Source organism: Saccopteryx bilineata, chromosome 5, assembly GCF_036850765.1.
Source record: "Saccopteryx bilineata isolate mSacBil1 chromosome 5, mSacBil1_pri_phased_curated, whole genome shotgun sequence".
Lineage (NCBI taxonomy): Eukaryota > Metazoa > Chordata > Mammalia > Chiroptera > Emballonuridae > Saccopteryx > Saccopteryx bilineata.
In genome coordinates, this window is record NC_089494.1 from 148,943,381 (window position 1) to 148,968,321 (window position 24,941).

Genomic DNA, 24,941 nt, shown 5'->3' on the forward strand with positions numbered 1-24,941 from the left:
GTCTTTATTGACCAACAACACACACACTCACACAAACAGCACAGGTCATAGATGTGGTTTATGACTTGGCATACTTTTGCCTCTGTACATTAACTTGCCTGAATGAGAATGAACTTGGCACTGTGCATAGATGTAGAGTCCCTTTGGACTTATATATAAAATAGACTAAATAAATTAAAACTGGCAACCCAAATCCCACATCAAAAAGTGGGTTTCATGTATAAGCAATTGAACAATTTTTGCTATACACACACCACTGCCTTCATAAACACCCAACTGTGATATATAGAAAAGAAATAGCAATGCTGGGATGTTGTACAATATAGCTTTATTGTACCTTCCAAATCCCCAACCTTTTTGTTTCCACTATATAAGTTGCATTAGATGGTATTACTACAGAATAAATAATGATTATTGTGATCAAAGAATAAAGTGAATAGACTTATAAAGACTTGATTTGCAGTGCCATCTACTGGAAACATATATTGGCTTGCTTTCAGATTTTGTATAGAGTTTTGGGGGGTGTTTTGTTTTGGTTTTCTTTTTTGTCTTTTAGACAGTGTTGGGAATACACATATCAGAAGTAAGGGGAGAATTAGGTCCTTACTGTATTTCATTCCAGATCATAACTTAGAAGCTCTAGTTTTAAGTAAACTGAAATACATTTATATAAAATTATAGCATCCACTGGGTACAAAAACAAACGTCGGAGACTTTCAGGAGTATAGATGTAACTTTATTGGCCAGTTTTACTTGCGCAGGGGCAAATTCCCGAGGTGTCCAGAGATACTGTGCTCACAAGGAGCTGCGGATGGGAATTGCACCTAGCGCTCACAGCTAAATCTTTTTATAAGCTAAGCAAGCAAGCCTAATACAGAAGCAGATGTGGCGGTAACCTATTTGCTAAGGGGGCTGCACATAGCATAGCAACAGGGGCTGAGGTCTAGCTCATTGGCGAATTCCAAACCTAAACTCCTGATAAGGGTCTTTTAACCAATAGAATGCAAACGTTTGTCTCTTTTTCTTTTCTTTTTTTTTCTTCTTCTCTCTCAGCCTCCCAGAGTCCCTATCTGTCTCTGCTTCTTGAACGACCTTGGGCATGTTATTCCTAACAGAACAGGAGCAGGACCTGCCTGTAACCCTTTAGTTCCCTGTTCCATTAGTGCCCTGCTTATTTTCTGACCTTCTCTTGGTCCTTACAAAAATCATTCATCCTTTGAAAAACATATAGAATATTTGCATGTTTCTTTGAAAACTTAGATCTTTTCTATTTTTTAAAATGGGTCATTACCACTGGCTTTTTAATAGAGCACTATAATTTTTTTTCTTATACCTTTAAAGATTGGTTTTTACACTCATAAATGCCTCTGAAATTGATACAGTTGATGAAATCTTGGAGGATTTCACTTTAATTTATTTTTTAAAAGATTTTATTTATTTATTTTAGAAAGAAGAGAGAGAAACAGAAAAGGAAGAGAGGAGCAGGAAGCCTCAACTCCCATATGTGCCTTGACCAGGCAAGCCCAGGGTTTAGACCTGGCAACCTCAGCATTCCAGGCCAATGCTTTATCCACTGCGCCACCACAGATCAGGCTTCATTTTAACTTCATACCTTGTGAGGAAGGGACTCAAAGATTTTTCAAGGTTTCCCAAACCAATTTCTTGAAGATGTAGATGCTTTAGAAGATAGATATAGAAAATAAATTAATTAATGATAAATAAAAACAAAACTTTGTTTATATTTATTCACTCAACAAATATTTATTGAGTACTTACTATGTACTCTTTTTAAGGATCTGAAAATACAATGAACCAAACAGACCAAGTTTTGCTCCCCGGTACTTATTTTCATCAAAGAGAGCTCAACAATTAACACATAAAAATATAACATGTTATGTGGAGGTTGGTACAATGAAAAAAAACACAACAGAGAAAGGTACAGAAAGTAACAACAAGAACGTCAAGGAGAGGTGACACTTTATATAGAAGAGTCAAGGAAGACCTCTTGATAAGGTGACATTTGAACACAGTCTTGAATGGGGGGAGGGAATGGAGAGCTCCAGGTATAGGGAACAGTAACTACAAAGGCCTTGAGGTTGTCTTGGCTCCATTTCAAAGAAAGAATAAATTATACAAATTTGATGATATTTAATGACATAAGCAGAAGTTACTAATTTGTAATCTCTTAACTAAGTAAGAAGTGTTAGTACTCCCAGATGAAAAACCCTCTTTCTCGCTGTCTTCTTTTACCTTTATCCTTGCTCCATTACTTGATAGTTTCATATTCCTGAAAAATGTGAATAAAATATTTTAAAACAAGAATGTGGCTAGCCGCTGCTTCATATGATAGTAAAAGGTTTTAATTATATTCCTCTTGTTGGAAACAAAGTCTTTATATACCAATGCTATATTACTTTCGTGAAGCTTTATCAATCTCTAAAAGTCTAACAAATATTAATGCCTAATTTGAAAAGCAGACGATGGGACTGATAGCCTATTCCTAGACAAATCATTGTAAATTTGCATGAGATGGGTAGTCATAGAATAATACTGCAGTCCTAAGTAGTGAAAAAAAAGTATAAAAAATGAAAACACTTGGATTCAAATCCCAATGGTGTCCCTTAACAGATTCTTTAAAAGTCAATGAATTTACATGGGTCTCATATGTACCAACTGTGAAATGGGTGTCACAACTTCTTACCTAATAACTGAGAGAATTTAGAGAGATACAGGATTCCCTGTGACTGGTGCAAAGCTTTGACTGGAAGATCCAAAAAACTATTTCCTTCAATTGTATTTTTTTGTTTAAGAATAAACTAGCCCAACCATGATTCAGAGGAAGTAGAGAAGCAGACATGTTGTAAGGCAATGCTATAATCCAAGTCGTTGTCAGCTATTGTCTGTTTTACGCCAGGTATTGTGGTAGGCACTATTTGCTTTCACATCTGTACTCCTGTTTCAAACGGTTGTAAGGTCTTAGAAAAAAATAGAGGTACAAAAATTGTATGTATGGCTGGTATTTCTTGGGAGATTTTTGTTGGCATGCCTTTAGCTGCTGAAAAGAAAAAAAGAAATAAAGAAAATCTATAAAACCAGGAAACTCTTCAAGAAAGAAATGTATTCATTTTTTCTTGACTCTAGGTAGCATAAATCACATTGAAAGAGCCAATATTTTCTAGTTTAAAAAAATACCAGGTTTTTGTCTTCATTCTACTTGTCAATTAAAAGAAAGATTCTCACCAAATTTTAGTAGTGAAAAGTAAGTATTTTAGGATCAGAGTCTGAATATCACACTTAGCATGGCAATTCACGCACAGGAGTTGTGGAAATTGGTCTTGGCTTTGGCATTGGCCTGACTGTAAACTATGGCCTGATAGTCCTCCCTTTCTCCTTTCTTTAAAAATGAGTGTGATATTATCATGCATAAACTTTGGGAAAAATTGGAAGTCATTACAGTTGGGTTTTTTACTTTTTTTTTTTTTCAGTTTTTTAGCTTCTTAGAAGAAAAAGGACAATTTTGAAACCAAAAGTGTTTTGAAACCAAAGGTTGTTTACACAGCTTCTGATATGCTACGCAGCGTCTACGGCCATACCACCCTGAGAGTGCCCATCTCATCTGATATGCTACGCAGCTGTCTTGTTTGCTCTCTTTGGATTTACGTATTTTGTCATTCTGGAACAGGAGACATCCTGCTGGATAGAAGCCCCCCAAATGTGCTGCTGATACTTTTATTAAGAAAGCAGTTTTTCTTTTTTCTTTTTTTTTTTTTTTCTTTTTTCTGAAGCTGGAAACAGGGAGAGACAGTCAGACAGACTCCCGCATGCGCCCGACCGGGATCCACCCGGCACGCCCACCAGGGGTGACGCTCTGCCCACCAGGGGGCGATGCTCTGCCCATCCTGGGCGTCGCCATGTTGCGACCAGAGCCACTCTAGCGCCTGAGGCAGAGGCCACAGAGCCATCCCTAGCGCCTGGGCCATCCTTGCTCCAATGGAGCCCCGGCTGTGGGAGGGGAAGAGAGAGACAGAGAGGAAAGCACGGCAGAGGGGTGGAGAAGCAAATGGGCGCCTCTCCTGTGTGCCCTGGTCGGGAATCGAACCCGGGTGCTCCGCACGCTAGGCCGACGCTCTACCGCTGAGCCAACCGGCCAGGGCAAGAAAGCAGTTTTTCTAAACTGAATGTTAGTGACACAACAATTTGGGGATGCTAGGGCTTGTGGTGTGGACTACACTTTTAAAAAGCTCTTTGATAATGTTTCTCTTTAAAGAATCCTAGAGGTGGGATTAAAAGCCTGAAAATCTTTCTCATAGCCAAGTTGCTGAAGCACTTCACCAGCTTCAAAGAATGATGCACATTTGAACCATTAATAATGCTGGTGTTGCCCTGGCCGGTTGGCTCAGCGGTAGAGCGTCGGCCTGGCGTGCGGGGGACCCGGGTTCGATTCCCGGCCAGGGCACATAGGAGAGGCGCCCATTTGCTTCTCCACCCCCACCCCCTTCCTCTCTGTCTCTCTCTTCCCCTCCTGCAGCCAAGGCTCCATTGGAGCAAAGATGGCCCAGGCGCTGGGGATGGCTCCTCGGCCTCTGCCCCAGGCGCTAGAGTGGCTCTGGTCGCGGCAGAGCTACCCACCCCCCCCCCAGGGGCAGAGCGACGCCCCCTGGTGTGCAGAGCCTCGCCCCTGGTGGGCGTGCCGAGGGGCGTGCGGGGTAGATCCCGGTCGGGTGCATGCGGGAGTCTGTCTAACTGTCTCTCCCCGTTTCCAGCTTCAGAAAAATACAAAAAAAAAAAAAATGCTGGTGTTATTCTATCTTTAACCTCAGTCCTGGGCTCTGGGGAGAGGACTTGCTAGTGAACTGGCTATTTCATCTCAAAGCAACCCTAACTGTATTGTTTTAAAAAGCAAGGTGTCCACCTTGACTTGTGCTCTTAACAGCAAACAGTTCAGAAGTATGGGCCTTCCTACCCACCAAAAATAGAAAATAAATTTCTGCATTTTTCTTAGAGGAGGCAATGAGAGTTAAAATTTCAATTACTTGTTTATTTATTTTATGGTGGTAACATTCAGTATAATGGTTGTAGGCCAGGAATTTTAAAGGTAAAACGGTCATATGCACTCATAGTGGGGAGGAGGAGGAAAGTTGAATTTTATAGTTTATCATGGGAGAAGTACACATACTCATTCACTTATAAAAAAAAAAAAAGTATGCCCTGGCCTGTTGGCTCCGTGGATAGTGTCGGCCTAGCATGCAGATATCCCAGGTTCGATCCCCAGTCAGTGGACATGAGAAGCAATCATCTGCTTCTCTCGCCCTTCCTCTCTCCCTACTCTGTCTTCCCCTCCTGCAGCCAGTGCCAGTGGCTCCATTGGTTGAAGCATCAGTCCTGGGTACTGAGGATAGCTCGGTTGGTTCAAGCACCGGCCCCTGATAGGCGTTGCTGGGTGGATCCCAGTCAGAGAACATGAGGGAGTCTGTCTCTCTATCTCCCTTCCTCTCACTTAAAAAAAGAAATTAAAAAAGTAAGTATAGATATATAGTTTGACTACAGCTTGGGGTTACAATCAGAGGGCAAATAAAAGGCACCAACATTGTTATCCCTACACCCTTCAATTTTCTTTCCTCTGTTGCAGAAGTGCGAGTGTATGAAAGTGGAGGTTGGGGGCTATGGTGGTGATTTCATGTGTCAACTTCGCTGGGTCCTGGTGCTCAGATATTTGATCAAACATTATTCTAGATGTTCCTGTGAATGTGTGTTTTCAATGAGATTAACATTTAAATTAGTCGGTTTTAAGTAAAATTATCCACCATAATGTGAATGGGCCTCATCTAATAAGTTGAGATCTTTAACAGAACAAAATTCTGACCTTCCCCAAGCCAGAGGAAATTCTACAAAGGAAATCTTTAGATGCAACTCTGACCTGGGTCTCCTGTCTGCTAGCGTACTCCATAAATTTTGGACTACCAAACCTCCACAATTTTGTGAGCCAATTCCTTAAAATACACACACACACTCCTTAAAATACACACACACACACACACACACACACACACACACACACACTGATGATTCTTTTTCTCTGGAGAATCCTGACTAATACAGGTGGTTATTAAGTATGCTTTATATTGTCACTTTCCTCTAGTTCTTTTGAGGCTATAAACATGGTCTCCTGCCTGCATTTCTATGCACCTGTCTGGACTCACACTACACTGTATATTGGCCTCCTTTACACAGAAGGCCTGCCAGGAACCAGGAAGAAGTCAGGAGAAGCTGAATTAACCCAGCTTCAGCGACACGGGCCCGGTAGAGTTGCCACTGCCATGATTGGCCATCACTCGACTCATCTGTTTCCAATTGTCTTCTCTATTTATTCATATTATTTTATCAAACCATATTATTTTATTATTCATCACTAAAGACAACTGAATTTTTAAAAATTAATTAGTATATTTATAAACTGCCTTGTCACTGACAACTATAGTTTAGTTATAATTTCTACCAAATAAATTTTACTTTTTTTTCAGTAAGCATATAGCAATGTCCTAGTCCCTAAATGTTGCAGAATGCTTTGGCCCCACCTTCAAAATATATTCTGTGTTTGACCAACTCTTCCCTCCCTCCCTAGTCCAAGCTTTTGGGCTCACCTGGCCTTCAGGTGAGTTCTTAAAAACTAAATCAAGTTGCACGACTCCCTGCTTAAGACTCTCCACTGGTGTCCCATCTAAAGTCCTGTTTACCTCCCACTCCCACCTCCCTCTCTATTTTGTCCGCTCAGTTTACTTCCCTTGCTTTGTGTGGGGCTCAGTCAGCTGTTCCTTGGAAAAGCTTAGCACACCCCTTTCTGAAGACCTTGGAACCTGGAAGAAAATAGTCCCTACCCTTCCAGTCCTGGGGAAGCAATAGGGATTCCATCCCTTTCTCTTTAACATATGAACCACAATGCACCTCTGTGGGGAGAAATGGATGATTTCTGTATTCATATAGTTTCTTTCAAATCTCAGTTTTACATGCAGATATTCGGCCCAGCAATTGACCTTCTAAAGGTATAGTCCAAGAAAAGAAGATAATTACACAAATAATAAGTACAAAGATATTCATCACAGGCCTGGCTGGTTGGATCAGTGGTAGACTCTTGGCCCAGCAGCATGTGGATGTCCTGGGTTCCATTCCAAGAGAAGTGCCCATTTGCTTCTCCATCCGTCTCCCTCTCACTTCTCTCTCTCTCTCTCTTTCTCTCTCTCCTCTCCTCCTTCAGCCAAGGCTTGATTAGAATGAGTTGGCCTTGGGCACCTTGGCTATGGCTTCTGCCTCAGGCAACAAAGAATGTCTCCAGTTGCAATGGAGCAACCTAACAATGCCTCAGATGGGCAGAGCATCTCCCCTTAGTGGGCTTGCTGGGTGGATCCTGGTTGGAGCACATGCAGGAGTCTGTCTCTGCCTCCCCTTCTTTCACTAAAAAAAAACAACAACAAAAAAACCAAAAGATGTTTATCACAAAACTGTTAAAAATATTATCCTATAGAAGGTTGATGAAATCAACAGATAAGTTATAAACATACAGTAGAACACAATACAGACATTAAAAGTTATGTTGTAGATTTATATTTATTGGCATAGAAAGTATTTTTAAAATATCATATATATCATGACCTCATTTTTGTAAAAAATAAATAAATTCATGTATGTATGCCTGAAGGAATCTAGAAATAGAAGTATCAAAAAGTTAAGTTCAGGCCTGACCTGTGGTGGCACAGTGGATAAAGCATCGACCTGGAAATGCTGAAGTCGCCGGTTCGAAACCCTGGGCTTGCCTGGTCAAGGCACATATGGGAGTTGATGCTTCCAGCTCCTCCCCCTGTCTCTCTCTCCTCTCTCTCTTTCTCTCCCTCTCTCTCTCCTCTCTAAAATGAATGAATAAATAAAAAAAGAGTGTAAATAAAAAAAGAGTGTCCTCCCCACTTCTATCCCCTTCCTGTCTGAAGGCACTTTAAAAAAAAAAAAAAAAGTTAAGCTCATAGTGGCATTATAAGTAATTTTATTTTCTATTTTATAAATTTATTTATCATATGATGTATATTCCAACATAAATCTATTAACTTAGAAAAATGTTTATTTTTAATAGGTAATACTTGCACATGGTATAAAATTTAAAAGATACAAAAGAGTAAGCAATAGAAACCAAGGCTCCCTCCCTTCCGGGCTCCCTTCTATGTGGCCTTTACTGTTCCCTCTGTGTTCCCTAATTTTCCCGAGAGTCTATGCTTCTCCATATATTGCTTTTATAATCAGAAAAACAATAATACTAGTTCTATTTTTAAAAAAATCATTTCTTAAAGATTAAATAAGTTAAGAGAAATGTTGGAACTAAGGCAATAATATAATTACCTGAGTTTTCTTAGTTTTGCAATAGAGAAGTAGAAGGAAATATTGAATATTATTTTCCAAATCTGTGATGAGTAATAAGCCTTCTTTGTTATATTACATTTATTTTAGTGTGTGTTTTTCTTCCCCATAAAACTGTACCTTGTTTGAAGGCAGAATTGGTGTCATGCAATTTTTGTCTTCCACAGTGCCTGCATAAAATAAAATTCATTAATTAAAATAATATTTAATTATAATATCTATACTTTATCAAGATTTTATAAGTTTAAAGGCTTTATTACTACGAAGGCTTACATGACTGCTAAAAATAGCTTGTATACAGCAAGGAAGAAATATGTATTTACTTAAGAGATACATAAATGCAAATGGTCTGAAATAAGATTTAACAGTTTGATATTTTTTGTGAGAGAGACAGAGAAAGGAAGAGAGTTAGTGAAAGAGATAGGTACAAGAAGAGAGAGAGATGGGAATCATCAACTCTTAGTTGTGGCACTTTTTTTTTTTTTTAGTTGTTCATGATTGCTTCTCACATGTACCTTGACAGGGGGCTCCAGCCAAGCCAGTGTGCCCCTGATCAAGCCAGCGACCTCAGACTTCAAGTCAACCATCTTTGAGCTCAAGCCAGCAATCGCGGGATCATGTCGATCATCCCACTCTCAAGCCTGAGACCCTGAGCTCAAGCTTGCAAACCTGCACTCAAACCAAAAAAGCCCATGCTCAAACCAACGACCTCAGGTTTTGAACTTGGGACCTCAGTGTCCCAGGTCGACACTCTATTTACTGAGCCATCACCAGTCAGGATAACATTTTGATCTTGAGGGGCAGTATTGGCAAATGTATATGTTGTACTTATTATGTGCCAAGTATACGGCTAAATATTTGGCAAGCATTAACTCACATATTCTTCTTAACAGTCTTATGAAAAATTTCCCTTATTTTACACATAAGGAAAACAAGACCCAGGGAAAAATAAGTAACTCATCCAAGATTGTCATACAGGCTTGGGGTGTGGATTAGAGGGTCAATTATATTAGTGAGCCAGTACTTTTCAACTATGCCTCTTAAAGTATTTTATAGCAGATAACTAGAAATAAACCCAGTGCTTTAACAAGGCACTTAAAGGTTGTAGTTTGCTGTTGTGCCTACGGATAAATGTCTATTTCACTGAAAGAGCTGAGAACTCTGAATCTCAGCCTTTTGCTCTGGCATCAAGACCACAATCCCTCATCTGAAAACTGTCTAAAAGTTGCCTCATTTGCAGGTGACAACCACAGTCCAAGAAAATGAAAGAAAACATAATGAATATTTCTCATTTAATGGGGTGTTAATTGAATATTCAAAGAACTTTAGAAGGTATTAAAGGGGAGATAACTGGAGAATGAGGTCATTGTATCAATGACCCTCAAAGGGCCTGTTAGTCTTTTTTCCACTTTGTAGTTTTTATTAAAACTTGACTACGTCCAGTATCAGAGAGACTTCAAAGACACACTAAAAACAATTATCAGTAAAACCTATGTTGGACCTTTTTCAGGGTGCTGAGAGAAAGCAAAATAACAAGTATCTGAAACTTGACACACAATTCAAGCGATGTAACAACAAAAACAGGAATTCTTGGGTTACCTAGAGAAATACAGAGATGAAAGGAAACATAAATTACCATCATAGCCAAAACATTGTCCTTGGCCCAGCACTGGTTTGGCACTGCGTAAAAATGTACTCTGAGGTCTACCCCAGAAACCGCCTGAACTCAAATTTAAATTTTAACAAGACCTTCAGATGGTTCAAATGCACATTAAAATTTGAGAAACAATGATTTAGTTTAATTCCATTATTTACACATGAAAAAATTGAGCGTTCTGCAAGGAGCTGGTTCTTTGAAAAGATCAACAAAATTGACAAACCCTTGGCAAGACTTACCAAGGAAAAAAGAGAAAGAACTCATATAAACAAAATCCAAAATGAAAGAGGAGAAATCACCACGGACACTGTAGATATACAAAGAATTATTGTAGAATACTATGAAAAACTTTATGCCACTAAATTCAACAACCTAGAAGAAATGGATAAATTCCTAGAAAAATACAACCTTCCTAGACTGAGTCAAGAAGAAGCAGAAAGCCTAAACAGACCTATCAGTAGAGAAGAAATAGAAAAAACCATTAAAAACCTCCCCAAAAATAAAAGTCCAGGCCCTGACGGCTATACCAGCGAATTTTATCAAACATTCAAAGAAGACTTGGTTCCTATTCTACTCAAAGTCTTCCAAAAAATTGAAGAAGAAGCAATACTTCCAAACACATTTTATGAGGCCAACATAACCCTCATCCCAAAACCAGGCAAGGATGGCACAAAAAAAGAAAACTACAGACCAATATCTCTAATGAATACAGATGCTAAAATACTAAACAAAATACTAGCAAATCGAATACAACAACATATTAAAAAAATAATACATCATGATCAAGTGGGATTCATCCCAGAATCTCAAGGATGGTTCAACATACGTAAAACGGTTAACATAATACACCATATCAACAAAACAAAGAACAAAAACCACATGATCTTATCAATAGATGCAGAAAAGGCTTTCGATAAAATACAACACAATTTTATGTTTAAGACTCTCAACAAAATGGGTATAGAAGGAAAATATTTCAACATGATAAAGGCCATATATGATAAACCATCAGCTAACATCATGTTAAATGGCACTAAACTGAAGGCTTTCCCCCTTAAATCAGGAACAAGACAGGGTTGTCCACTCTCTCCACTCTTATTTAATGTGGTACTAGAGGTTCTCGCCACAGCAATCAGACAAGACAAAGAAATAAAAGGCATCCATATCGGAAAAGAACAAGTAAAGGTATCACTTTTTGCAGATGATATGATCCTATCCATCGAAAACCCCAAAGAATCCACAAAAAGACTACTAGAAACAATAAGCCAATACAGTAAGGTCGCAGGATACAAAATTAACATACAGAAGTCAATAGCCTTTCTATATGCCAACAATGAAACAACTGAGAAGGAACTCAAAAGAATAATCCCCTTCACGATTGCAACAAAAAAAAATAAAATACTTAGGAATAAACATAACAAAGAATGTAAAGGACTTATATAATGAAAACTATAAACCATTGTTAAGGGAAATTGAAAAAGATATAATGAGATGGAAGAATATACCTTGTTCTTGGCTAGGAAGAATAAATATAATCAAGATGGCTATATTACCCAAAGCAATATACAAATTTAATGCAATTCCCATCAAACTTCCAATGACATTTTTTAAAGAAATAGGGCAAAAAATCATCAGATTTATATGGAACTATAAAAAACCCCGAATAGCCAAAGCAATCCTAAAGAAAAAGAATGAAGCTGGGGGCATTACAATACCTGACTTCAAACTCTATTATAGGGCCACGACAATCAAAACAGCATGGTATTGGCAGAAAAATAGACACTCAGACCAATGGAACAGAATAGAAAGTCCAGAAATAAAACCACATATATATAGTCAAATAATTTTTGATAAAGGGGCCAACAACACACAATGGAGAAAAGAAAGCCTCTTCAATAAATGGTGCTGGGAAAACTGGAAAGCCACATGCAAAAGAATGAAACTGGACTACAGTCTCTCTCCCTGTACAAAAGTTAACTCAAAATGGATCAAAGATCTAAACATAAGACCTGAAACAATTAAGTACATAGAAGAAGACATAGGTACTCAACTCATGGACCTGGGTTTTAAAGAGCATTTTATGAATTTGACTCCAATGGCAAGAGAAGTGAAGGCAAAAATTAATGAATGGGACTACATCAGACTAAGAAGTTTTTGCTCAGCAAGAGAAACTGATAACAAAATAAACAGAAAGCCAACTAAATGGGAAATGATATTTTCAAACAACAGCTCAGATAAGGGCTTAATATCCAAAATATACAAAGAACTCATAAAACTCAACAACAAACAAACAAACAATCCAATAAAAAAATGGGAAGAGGATATGAATAGACACTTCTCACAGGAAGAAATACAAATGGCCAACAGATATATGAAAAGATGCTCATCTTCTTTAGCTATTAGAGAAATGCAAATCAAAATGGCAATGAGATACCACCTCACACCTGTTCGATTAGCTGTTATTAGCAAGTCAGGTAATAGCAAATGTTGGAGAGGCTGTGGAGAAAAAGGAACCCTCATCCACTGTTGGTGGGAATGTAAAGTAGTACAACCATTATGGAAGAAAGTATGGTGGTTCCTCAAAAAACTGAAAATAGAACTACCTTATGACCCAGCAATCCCTCTACTGGGTATATATCCCCAAAACTCAGAAACATTGATACGTAAAGACACATGCAGCCCCATGTTTATTGCAGCATTGTTCACAGTGGCCAGGACATGGAAACAACCAAAAAGCCCATCAATAGATGACTGGATAAAGAAGATGTGGCACATATACACTATGGAATACTACTCAGCCATAAGAAATGATGACATCGGAACATTTACAGCAAAATGGTGGGATCTTGATAACATGATACGAAGTGAAATAAGTAAATCAGAAAAAAACAGGAACTGTATTATTCCATACGTAGGTGGGACATAATAGTGAAACTAAGAGACATTGATAAGAGTGTGGTAGTTACGGGGGTAGGGGGGAATGGGGGAGGGAAAGGGGGAGGGGGAGGGGCACAGAGAGAACAAGATAGAGGGTGACGGAGGACAATCTGACTTTGGGTGGTGGGTATGCAACATAATTGAACGACAAGATAACCTGGACTTGTTATCTTTGAATATATGTATCCTGATTTATTGATGTCACCCCATTAAAAAAATAAAATTATAAAAAACAAACAAACAAAAAAAAAAAAACTGAGCGTTCTGAAGGAGCCTAATTCACTTGGGAAAATATAAAGGGACTACTACAAAATTACTTTACACATTGTGTTGCAAACTGACCACTATGTATATTCATAATTTTTGAAGTTATAAATAATGGAGTTATGGGTGATGCCAAAATAGAAAGTAACTTCAATTTTTATATATTATACCCCTAGCCACTCTTATCTGTACAAATTCTTACTATTTCTTTGGTAAAATGTACTTCCTTAGTGAGGGTGATTTTCCTAACATCAGTTTCTTCCCCCAGTCCTCAGGTGCAACTGCAAATGACTTTTAGACAGTCTACTCCATGGTGTGATAATTATTGCCATATATTAAATGTAATTTTCCAAAAAATATAAATATTAACTATAATATCTTAGCTGTATACTATGATTACCCATTGTTTCAATTTTTCAATTGATTTTCAAATAGTATTAAATCAGCTAGCTATTTATTAGATATTTTTTCTCTTTTCCTTTTGGAGGAAGAGGGTATTCATATTTTCACCCATGGGAAAGATAAAGCAATTATAGATTATTTAAACATGCTTGGTCTAAATTCTAACTTTTGGGAGGGGTTAATGATTAATTGATATTTAGAAGCAGACTGAAAATTGAAATAGCTCCAAAATACTTAGAAATAGTAACATGGTAAAATAGTTGGTCTGAAAAAAAAGTGATGTGTTACTTTTTGACAAGCCTGAATAAAATAATTGCAGTCTACATCTTGCTTCAAGTTGCCATAACAAAAATACCAAGGCCTGGGTGGCTTAAAAATTATTTCTCACAATTCTGGAGGCTGGAAATTTCAAATCAAGGTGCCAGTAGATCCAGTGTTTGATGAGGACCCACTTTGTGGCTTACCTTCTCCTGGTGTCCTCACATGGCCCAGAGAGAGCAGAGAAAATGAGAGTGAACTAATGACCTTGTCACCTCTCAAAGGTCTCAGCTTCAAAAATGTTCACTTTGGAGGATAGGATTTCAACATATGAATTGGGGGGGGGGGGATACAAACATTCAGTCCATAACAACATCTAACTCTAGTAGCCTGAAATCATATCCAGATTATATAAGAGATTCTTGTTGGATTTGTCCATATTATATAGTATAGTAGTATCCATCTCTTTTCTCAACACATTTTTTTCTGTGCAAACAATTCAACTGCAATGTTTTAAGCTCATACTATGTACCCAACAATGTAGTGGGCACTTCCACTTACATTATTACACTGACTCTCACTCTGAGCATACCTCTTAAATTGGCCATCAAAGTTCTAAAATGATGAGCCTCATCTCGGATTTATTCCAAGCAAACTTTTTCTGTCCTAATTCAAGTAACTTATGATTTGAGAATTCCTAATATCCTGTAACTAAAAATCAATCGGTGCTACCAAAAAATAATGCAAGACCTGAGGAACCAGATCTAGGATCAGCTCATCCCATCACACCAGAGTCTCCTCAGTGGCCCGCTAAGCAAGTCTCAATGCAGAGGGTGGTGGACATTAGGGAGAAAATTATCGTTACAGTTGGAATTATCATCCAGGAGCCAAACGCTCAAGGTCATCTTCATAAAGAATTTTCTGGCTTCAATTATTTTTTCCTCGACAAAATGAAACATTTTATTTCCCAATACTTTGTGGAATTTTAATGCTTTTTGTACAAAATAAAGTGTGTTTTAATAAAAATGCCAAGCTTTTTTTGCAAGTGAGAACTCTCAAGCACAAAGAGAAGTAAACGAAGGGAAGTTCCATTTAAATTGAAATCATGTAGCCTGACCAGGTGGTGGTGGAGTGGATAGAGCACTGGCCTGGGATGCTGAGGACCCAGGTTGAAAACCCCAAGGTCACTTCACTGGCTGCAGCACTGGCTCATCTGGCTTGAGCACCAGCTCACCAGCTTGAGCACCGGGTCTCTGGCTTGAGTATAGAATCACAAACATGACCCCATGGTCACTGGCTTGAGCCCAAGGGCTCTGGCTTGAGCAAGGGGTCATTGGTTCAACTGAAGCCCCCTGGTCAAGGCACATATAAGAAAGCAATCAATGAACAACTAAGGTACCACAACTATGAGTTGATGATGCTACTCATCTCTCTCCCTTCCTGTCGGTCTCTCTGTCTGTTTATCTCTCTCTTTAAATAAATAAATAAATAAATTGAAATTATATAGACAAACATACATACGCAATATACCTCTTAATCCATTTACTGCCCTTTATCCCCCTCCCCTAAACCAAAGGCATGGATGCAAGGAGTGAAAGAGGAAGGGAGAGATGAATTCAACCTGTATTCCTCAATTACCTGGCTCTTCAGGTCTATAAGGAAGGAAGGAAAGGGTTATCTGAATCATCAATAATAGTATGTGGAAGAAACATTAGAGGCTCAAAGTAAATAGGAGCCATGAAAAGGTTTGGGGGGATTACTAGAAGCCTTTCCTTTAGGTTTCAATTGAACTGATCTCATTTTATTCAGTCTTAGATCATATTTGTTTTAGAGTATTTATAATATGAGTCTCGGTCATCATGCCAATAACATGGTGCCTAATTCCCTGAAAGCTTCATCAAAGTCTCTTTTAATATATCTTCCATCACTGTATTATTGTCTGTCTGATGATATATGTCTTTCTGAAGATAATTATATCCCTCTGGTATTTTTTAATTCTTTAATAACTTCCACACTGTTTGAAATCTACAGTTTTTGCTCTTTTATTTCATAAGGCATAAGATTTCCTTTCTTGAAGAGTTCTTTCTTAAAGATATCTTAAAGTTCCTTACAAATTAACATTTGCAGTTAATTAACATTAATTCTCTCATGAGGAATTGACTCTCCATATTTGGCGTCCTTGGGAAACTGAGGCAGAAAGTGACGTGACATACCTGTCATGTGAAACCTTGACACTAGAGCTTAGATTCCTATCCAGCAGATAAGGTTTCAGTGTTCTCTTTAGTAAGAAATTTTGTTTTGAACTTAAAATAAATAACAATGTTCAAAAAATTGAATCATAATTTAGAAGAAACTTGCATAATTTCACCTCACTGACAAACCAACCTGAAGAACAACTTACTCTTTTTTTTTAAAGATTTTATTTATTCATTTTAGAGAGGAAACAGAGAGAGAGAGAGAGAGAGAGAGAGAAGGGAGGGAGGAGCAGAAAGCATCAACTCCCATATGTGCCTTGACCAGCGACCTCAGTGTTCCAGGTCGACGCTTTTACCCACTGCGCCACCGCAGGTCAGGCAAGAACAATTTACTCTTAATGAAGATTTAGCTGCTAAGACTTACTTAGAATAAAACTCATATTGCAAGATTTTATTACCATACACACACAGCAGGACTTTTAGTATCCCACAATGAAGTGTTATTTGAAATCATTAAAACTAAGCTGCACCTGTCAAAATAAATCAACCAGTACATTTAGTGATTCAGAGTCCGTGACTCTTTATCTTTCCTACACACTCATTAATTCTTAATATTCTTTCCCATCATTAGTGTTTAATTTCTAAGTATTCCTGTCCTATAAAAATAATATATTAAAATGAAATTGGGTATATTGTGCATGATTCTGTCTGTGGATTCGTCCAGGTTGAGCTTTGTCACACAGTGTGCGCATACAGTGCTGCTATATGGTTTTGCTCCTATAAAATGTTTTTACAGCTTTACGCTGTAAAAGCCAATCCAGCTGACAAATCTTGGCTGTCGCCATTATGTATGTCACTTTGATTTAACATGCTTCTGATTAACAATGGGGCTTCCTGATGCTGTCAAAATAAGTAAGGTACAAATGCCTTTCCAGAAATGACTGTTTTTAAAAGAGAGATTAAGTAAACAAGCCATTCCTGCTGGTAAAATAATGGATAATGTTGCTGACTATTTAGTGTTATATTTAGCCTGAACTCCCCAGGGATGCTTTATTATATTAGTGTAAACAAAGAGGGAACTGAAGAACTGGAGGCAGCAGTTCCATGAGGGATGCCAATGAAGAGAGGCCACGGGACTTGTGTCCAAAAAGAAGAGAACAGATGCTTTCCTTGTGGAAATAACCGACAGATTGCATGAAAACACACACTTGAGCTTGGTGTTCGAGCATATTCATGTCATATTTCAAAAGGGATCTAAGTATTTTCTAAATCACTCTTCATGGTTCTATAATGAAGTATGCAATTAAGAAAATGATTTGATTAATAAGGTGAAGATCCTGAATTCAGCGGGCAAGAGTCAAGCTGCTGTTAGACTTGATTTTGCTTCCTAACAGTCCAGTTTTATATCTACATTCTCTTATACTTAGGAAAATCTATTAAACTCGTTTCCTTCTATAGGATTGTCAGAAAAAGAAATTGTTCCACTCTCCAAGGCTCCCTTGCTGAGTTAGGCATAAAATATATTATCAAAAGATACTGGGCTGGCCAGATATAAGGAGTGTTACGCTTATATTTGCCTAATCTGAGATGGCTTTGTTAATTTTCAAGCATGTGTTTTCATTTGGGGATTAGGAAACATTTGTCTTTCCTCTCACCTTGGATTTTGAAAGAAGGAAAGAAGAAAGCAAACACGTATTTAAAATCTGTCTTCTTTTCTCTTCGTAAAAGCTGGAAGTTTTCACAAGTTTTCTTGAATTATCCCCCAAACCATGTGAGGTAGTTATCGTCTAGATTTGTGCATTGGAAGAAACTAATACTGAGTGAGGTTGAGTAATTCACTCGAGGTCATATGGCTAGTAAAAGGTATTGTCAGGTGAACCTAAGTCTTCTTTTTTTTTTTTAATTTTATTTTTTTAATGGGGGGACATCAATAAATCAGGATACATATATTCAAAGATAACAAGTCCAGGTTATCTTGTCGTTCAATTATGTTGCATACCCACCACCCAAAGTCAGATTGTCCTCTGTCACCTTCTATCTTGTTTTCTTTGTGCCCCTCCCCACCCCCTATCCCTCTCCCATTCCCCCCTCCGCCCGGTAACCACCACACTCTTATCAATGTCTCTTAGTTTCACTATTATGTCCCACCTACGTATGGAATAATACAGTTCCTGGTTTTTTCTGATTTACTTATTTCGCTTCGTATCATGTTATCAAGATCCCACCATTTTGCTGTAAATGTTCCGATGTCATCATTTCTTATGGCTGAGTAGTATTCCATAGTGTATATGTGCCACATCTTCTTTATCCAGTCATCTATTGATGGGCTTTTTGGTTGTTTCCATGTCCTGGCCACTGTGAACAATGCTGCAATAAACATGGGGCTGCATGTGTCTTTACGTATCAATGTTTCTGAGTTTTGGGGATATATACCCAGTAGAGGGATTGCTGGGTCATAAGGTAGTTCTATTTTCAGTTTTTTGAGGAACCACCATACTTTCTTCCATAATGGTTGTACTACTTTACATTCCCACCAACAGTGGATGAGGGTTCCTTTTTCTCCACAGCCTCTCCAACATTTGCTATTACCTGACTTGCTAATAACAGCTAATCGAACAGGTGTGAGGTGGTATCTCATTGCCGTTTTGATTTACATTTCTCTAATAGCTAAAGAAGATGAGCATGTTTTCATATATCTGTTGGCCATTTGTATTTCTTCCTGGGAGAAGTGTCTATTCATATCCTCTTCCCATTTTTTTATTGGATTGTTTGTTTGTTTGTTTGTTGTTGAGTTTTATGAGTTCTTTGTATATTTTGGATATTAGGCCCTTATCTGAGCTGTTGTTTGAAAATATCATTTCCCATTTAGTTGGCTTTCTGTTTATTTTGTTATCAGTTTCTCTTGCTGAGCAAAAACTTCTTAGTCTGATGTAGTCCCAGTCATTAATTTTTGCCTTCACTTCTCTTGCCATTGGAGTCAAATTCATAAAATGCTCTTTAAAACCCAGGTCCATGAGTTGAGTACCTATGTCTTCTTCTATGTATTTAATTGTTTCAGGTCTTATGTTTAGATCTTTGATCCATTTTGAGTTAATTTTTGTACAGGGGGAGAGACTGTAGTCCAGTTTCATTCTTTTGCATGTGGCTTTCCAGTTTTCCCAGCACCATTTATTGAAGAGGCTTTCTTTTCTCCATTGTGTGTTGTTGGCCCCTTTATCAAAAATTATTTGACTATATATATGTGGTTTTATTTCTGGACTTTCTATTCTGTTCCATTGGTCTGAGTGTCTATTTTTCTGCCAATACCATGCTGTTTTGATTGTCGTGGCCCTATAATAGAGTTTGAAGTCAGGTATTGTTATGCCCCCAGCTTCATTCTTTTTCTTTAGGATTGCTTTGGCTATTCGGGGTTTTTTATAGTTCCATATAAATCTGATGATTTTTTGCCCTATTTCTTTAAAAAATGTCATTGGAAGTTTGATGGGAATTGCATTAAATTTGTATATTGCTTTGGGTAATATAGCCATCTTGATTATATTTATTCTTCCTAGCCAAGAACAAGGTATATTCTTCCATCTCATTATATCTTTTTCAATTTCCCTTAACAATGGTTTATAGTTTTCATTATATAAGTCCTTTACATTCTTTGTTATGTTTATTCCTAAGTATTTTATTTTTTTTGTTGCAATCGTGAAGGGGATTATTCTTTTGAGTTCCTTCTCAGTTGTTTCATTGTTGGCATATAGAAAGGCTATTGACTTCTGTATGTTAATTTTGTATCCTGCGACCTTACTGTATTGGCTTATTGTTTCTAGTAGACTTTTTGTGGATTCTTTGGGGTTTTCGATGGATAGGATCATATCATCTGCAAAAAGTGATACCTTTACTTGTTCTTTTCCGATATGGATGCTTTTATTTCTTTGTCTTGTCTGATTGCTCTGGCTAGAACCTCTAGTACAACATTAAATAAGAGTGGAGAGAGTGGACAACCCTGTCTTGTTCCTGATTTAAGGGGGAAAGCCTTCAGTTTAGTGCCATTTAATATGATGTTAGCTGATGGTTTATCATATATGGCCTTTATCATGTTGAGATATTTTCCTTCTATACCCATTTTGTTGAGAGTCTTAAACAAAAAATTGTGTTGTATTTTATCGAAAGCCTTTTCTGCATCTATTGATAAGATCATGTGGTTTTTGTTCTTTGTTTTGTTGATATGGTGTATTACATTAACCGTTTTAAGTATGTTGAACCATCCTTGAGATTCTGGGATGAATCCCACTTGATCATGATGTATTATTTTTTTAATATGTTGTTGTATTCAATTTGCTAGTATTTTGTTTAGTATTTTAGCATCTGTATTCATTAGAGATATTGGTCTGTAGTTTTCTTTTTTTGTGCCATCCTTGCCTGGTTTTGGGATGAGGGTTATGTTGGCCTCATAAAATGTGTTTGGAAGTATTGCTTCTTCTTCAATTTTTTGGAAGACTTTGAGTAGAATAGGAACCAAGTCTTCTTTGAATGTTTGATAAAATTCGCTGGTATAGCCGTCAGGGCCTGGACTTTTATTTTTGGGGAGGTTTTTAATGGTTTTTTCTATTTCTTCTCTACTGATAGGTCTGTTTAGGCTTTCTGCTTCTTCTTGACTCAGTCTAGGAAGGTTGTATTTTTCTAGGAATTTATCCATTTCTTCTAGGTTGTTGAATTTAGTGGCATAAAGTTTTTCATAGTATTCTACAATAATTCTTTGTATATCTACAGTGTCCGTGGTGATTTCTCCTCTTTCATTTTGGATTTTGTTTATATGAGTTCTTTCTCTTTTTTCCTTGGTAAGTCTTGCCAAGGGTTTGTCAATTTTGTTGATCTTTTCAAAGAACCAGCTCCTTGTTCTATTAATTTTTTCTATAGTTTTTCTGTTCTCTAACTCATTTATTTCTGCTCTGATTTTTATTATCTCCTTTCTTCGGCTGGTTTTGGGTTGTCTTTGTTTTTCTTTTTCTAGTTCCTTAAGGTGGGAAGTTAAGTGGTTCACTTGGGCTCTCTCTTGTTTGTTCATATATGCCTGAAGCGATATGAACTTCCCTCTTATCACTGCTTTTGCTGCATCCCATAGATTCTGATATGTCATATTGTCATTTTCATTAGTCTGTATATATCTTTTGGTCTCTGCACTTGTTTCTTCTTTGACCCATTCATTTTTTAAAAGTATGTTGTTTAGTTTCCACATTTTTGTGGGATTTTTTTCCTCTTTTTTGCAGTTGAATTCTAGTTTCAAGGCTTTATGATCAGAAAATATGCTTGGTACAACTTCAATTTTTCTGAATTTGCTGATATTGTTTTTGTGGCCCAACATATGGTCAATTCTTGAGAATGATGCATGTACACTGGAGAAAAATGTATATTCAGTCACTTTGGGATGAAATGTTCTGTAGATGTCTATCATATCCAGGTGCTCTAGTGTTTTGTTTAAGGCCACTATGTCTTTGTTGATTCTCTGTTTGGATGACCGATTTAGAGCCGTCATCGGTGTATTGAGGTCTCCAATTATGATTGTATTTTTGTCAGTTTTTGTTTTAAGATCAATAAGTAGCTGTCTTATATATTTTGGTGCTCCTTGGTTTGGTGCATATATATTAAGAATTGTTATGTCTTCTTGATTCAGTGTCCCCTTAGCCATTATGAAATGGCCATTTTTGTCTCTAAGTACTTTTCCTGTCTTGCAGTCAGCATTATCCGATATGAGTATTGCTACACCTGCTTTTTTTTGGACGTTATTTGCTTGGAGTATTGTTTTCCAGCCTTTCACTTTGAATTTGTTTTTATCCTTGTTACTTAGATGAGTTTCCTCTAGGCAGCATACTGTTGGATTTTCTTTTTTAATCCATTCTGCTACTCTGTGCCTTTTTATTGGTGAGCTTAATCCGTTTACATTTAGTGTAATTATTGATACTTGTGAGTTCCCTATTGCCATTTTATATCTTGCTTTCTGTTAGTTTTGTGTCTTGTTTGATCCTTCTCTTTCGTTTTTCTATCTTTTGTTTTTATTTGGTTGTATTCCATACATCTTTCCTCTGTTGCTATCTTTTTTATCTCATGTGCTTCTGTGGTGGTTTTTTCAATGGTGGTTACCTTTGAGTAATGAAAAGGGACCCTACCCTGTTCATTGTAGCGAACTATTTTGTGAGTACCTTTGCACTCCATTGTCCTTTGCTACTGTTAATCTCCATCTTCTCCCCCTCTTTCTTTTTGTTGTTGTCACAGTTTAAATTTGGTTTTATTGTGTTCTTCTTGGAGCTTTTACTTGTGGCTCTGTTTTTTTTTTTTTCTTTGTATCTGATTGGAGAACCCCCTTTAGTAATTCCTGGAGTGGGGGTTTTCTGATGATAAATTCCCTCATCTTTTCTGTATCTGTGAATGTTTTTATTTCTCCTTCGTATTTGAAGGATAGCTTTGATGGGTATAGTATTCATGGCTGAAAGTTCCTCTCTTTCAGGACTTTAAATATTGGGGTCCACTCTCTTCTAGCTTGTAGAGTTTCTGCTGAGAAATCTGATGATAATCTAATGGGCCTTCCTTTATATGTTGTATTCTTCTTTTCCCTGGCTGCCTTGAGAATTTTTTCTTTGCTGTTGGTTTGTGTCAATTTCATTATGATATGCCTTGGAGTAGGTTTGTTGGGGTTAAGAAAACTTGGAGTTCTGTTTGCTTCTTGAACTTGAGGCTTTAGTTCTTTCCACAGGCTTGGGAAGTTCTCATCTATTATTTGTTTGAGTATGTTCTCCATTCCATTTTCTCTCTCTTCTCCCTCTGATATACCTATTATTCTTATGTTATTCTTTTTGATGGAGTCAGATAATTCTTGTAGGGCTATCTCATTTTTTTTAATTTTTGAGTCTCTTTCTTCTTCTCTCTGTTGTGCCTCAAGTTGCTTGTCTTCTATTTCACTAATCCTCTCTTCTATCTGACCTGTTCTATTAGCTAAGCTTGTTACTTCGTTTTTCAGCTCGTGAATTGAGTTTTTCATCTCTGTTTGATTTGTTTTTATAGTTTCAATTTCCTTGGAAATATATTCTTTGTGTTCATTTAGTTGTTTTCTGAGCTCCCTAAATTGCCTTTCTGTGTTTTCTTGTATATCTCGGAGGACTTTTAGGATTTCTATCTTGAATTCTCTGTCATTTGCTCCAAGGTTTCCAATATATTAAATTTTTTCTCCATAGATTTTTCCTCATCTAGCTGTGTTACCTCTCTTTCTTTTGTATCCATGATATTTGATTTTCTCTTCCTTAATGGCATCTGAGGGTGGTTTTGTTGATAGTATTAATGAGATTTAATAAAGAATAAAAAGTAAAAAAATAAAATAAAAATAAAAAATCGAAAAGAGTTGTTTTTTTAAAAAAAAATTAATAATGAAATAAAGAAAAATAAAATAAAATAAAAATTTTTAAAAAAAGGAAATTATTCCCCCCCTCCTTTTTTCCTCTCCTCTCCTCTCCCCTCTTTCTTGAGAAAATCTTGTGGTGGACTGTGAATTATAACAAACAATGCCTGTGATGGAGGGCCTGAATTGGGGAAAAGTAATGAAGGGGCAAAAAAAAAAAAAAAAAAAGAAAAGAAAAGAAAAAAAAAAGGAAAAAAGAAAAAAGAAAAAAAAAAAAGAGCGTATGGACCCACAAAAAGCAAATAAGGAAAAAATTTGGGTCAAGAATAAAATGATTTGCTTTTAGGTGTTGGTTGTCTAAGAGTTATGATGAGAGGAATAAGAGGAAAACGGAAAATTGGGGGGACAAATTAAAAACTTACTATTGTATTTAGTGGAACAAGAACTAGATAATATGGAGAGCCAGGGATGGGAGCACTGCTAGTGAGTTAAAAAGGTGAAGTAAAAACCCCCCAAAATGCCACAAACATAGGTTTGAGTCCCAGATAAGATAATTTGTTTGTTATTGAGGTTTGAATGAGAGGAGATGTAAAGGAGAAAGGAAGAAACTAATATAGAGGGAGAAAAGAAAGAGAGAGAGAGAAAAAAAGAGGGAACCACTAAAAGAAGAAAATAGGAGAGAGAGAGAGAGAGAGTTAAGGGTTTTGGAGTGCAACCCTCATAGAGAGAAAGGAAGAGAAGAGAAAAGATAATGGGAGATGTAACACTTATGGGTAGTGTAGTTCAAGGAGAGGAGAGAGTAAGACCGGTAGAGAGTTAATCGGCCAAATTGGAGGAAGAAAAAAAAGTATCAAGAATGAAGATAAGAGAAACAAACGAACAAATATAATAAAATGGGATAGGTTATAAAGTCTGCAGATTATTCTTGATTTTGAGAGGTTATCTTCTTGCTTTTTCTTTTCTCTCCCTCTTCCTGGTCGGTGACTCTGTACCCCGGGATCTGCCCCTTTGGCACGCTCAGGTAGAGGCTTGCAGTTGATAAGTCTCTATGGCAATGTCATGTATTGTGCTTTAGTCTCATTGGCAGTTGAAGGTCATTAGCATTTATAGGCTCTGACAGTGAGAGAGTCCGTGTTCCTGGAGCCTTTCTCCTAGTCTTTCCTTCCTCAATTAGTAGCCTGATAATCCAGCTATGGGGTTGCTGCTGCCTCTGCCTGGATAGTAAGAGGCTCAAAGAGCTGGCAACTCCCCACTCTATTTCCACTCAGCACAGGGCTCTGGGTAAGGCTCAGTCAGTCAGAGCTGCTAGCATAATCAGGCGGGCTTTCCGCCCACTCAAAGACCTCTGGCTCTGCCACTCTGTCCGGTAACACAAGCGGGCGCCCACTTCCGGGGCGTTTGGAGGAAACTTTCACTCACTGTCTGCGACCAGGATATCTGGCCAGCAGTCTCA

At 37.5% G+C, this 24,941-nt stretch overlaps 1 long non-coding RNA gene across 2 annotated transcripts in view; it reads right to left on the minus strand.

Annotated features, from left to right (window-relative positions):
• Positions 1–1,904: 1,904 nt before the first annotated feature.
• LOC136337709 (uncharacterized) overlaps positions 1,905–24,941 on the minus strand; it is a 78,096-nt gene continuing 55,059 nt past the window's right edge. The window contains exons 5-7 of one of the 2 annotated variants that reach the window (XR_010731875.1): positions 8,521–8,570; positions 7,069–7,449; positions 1,905–2,287 (exon numbers count right to left, since the gene is read on the minus strand). This is a non-coding gene — a long non-coding RNA (uncharacterized lncRNA). Of the gene's footprint in view, positions 2,288–6,915; positions 7,450–8,520; positions 8,571–24,941 lie in introns of those variants that run through there. The other variant, XR_010731874.1, reaches the window with a different exon arrangement.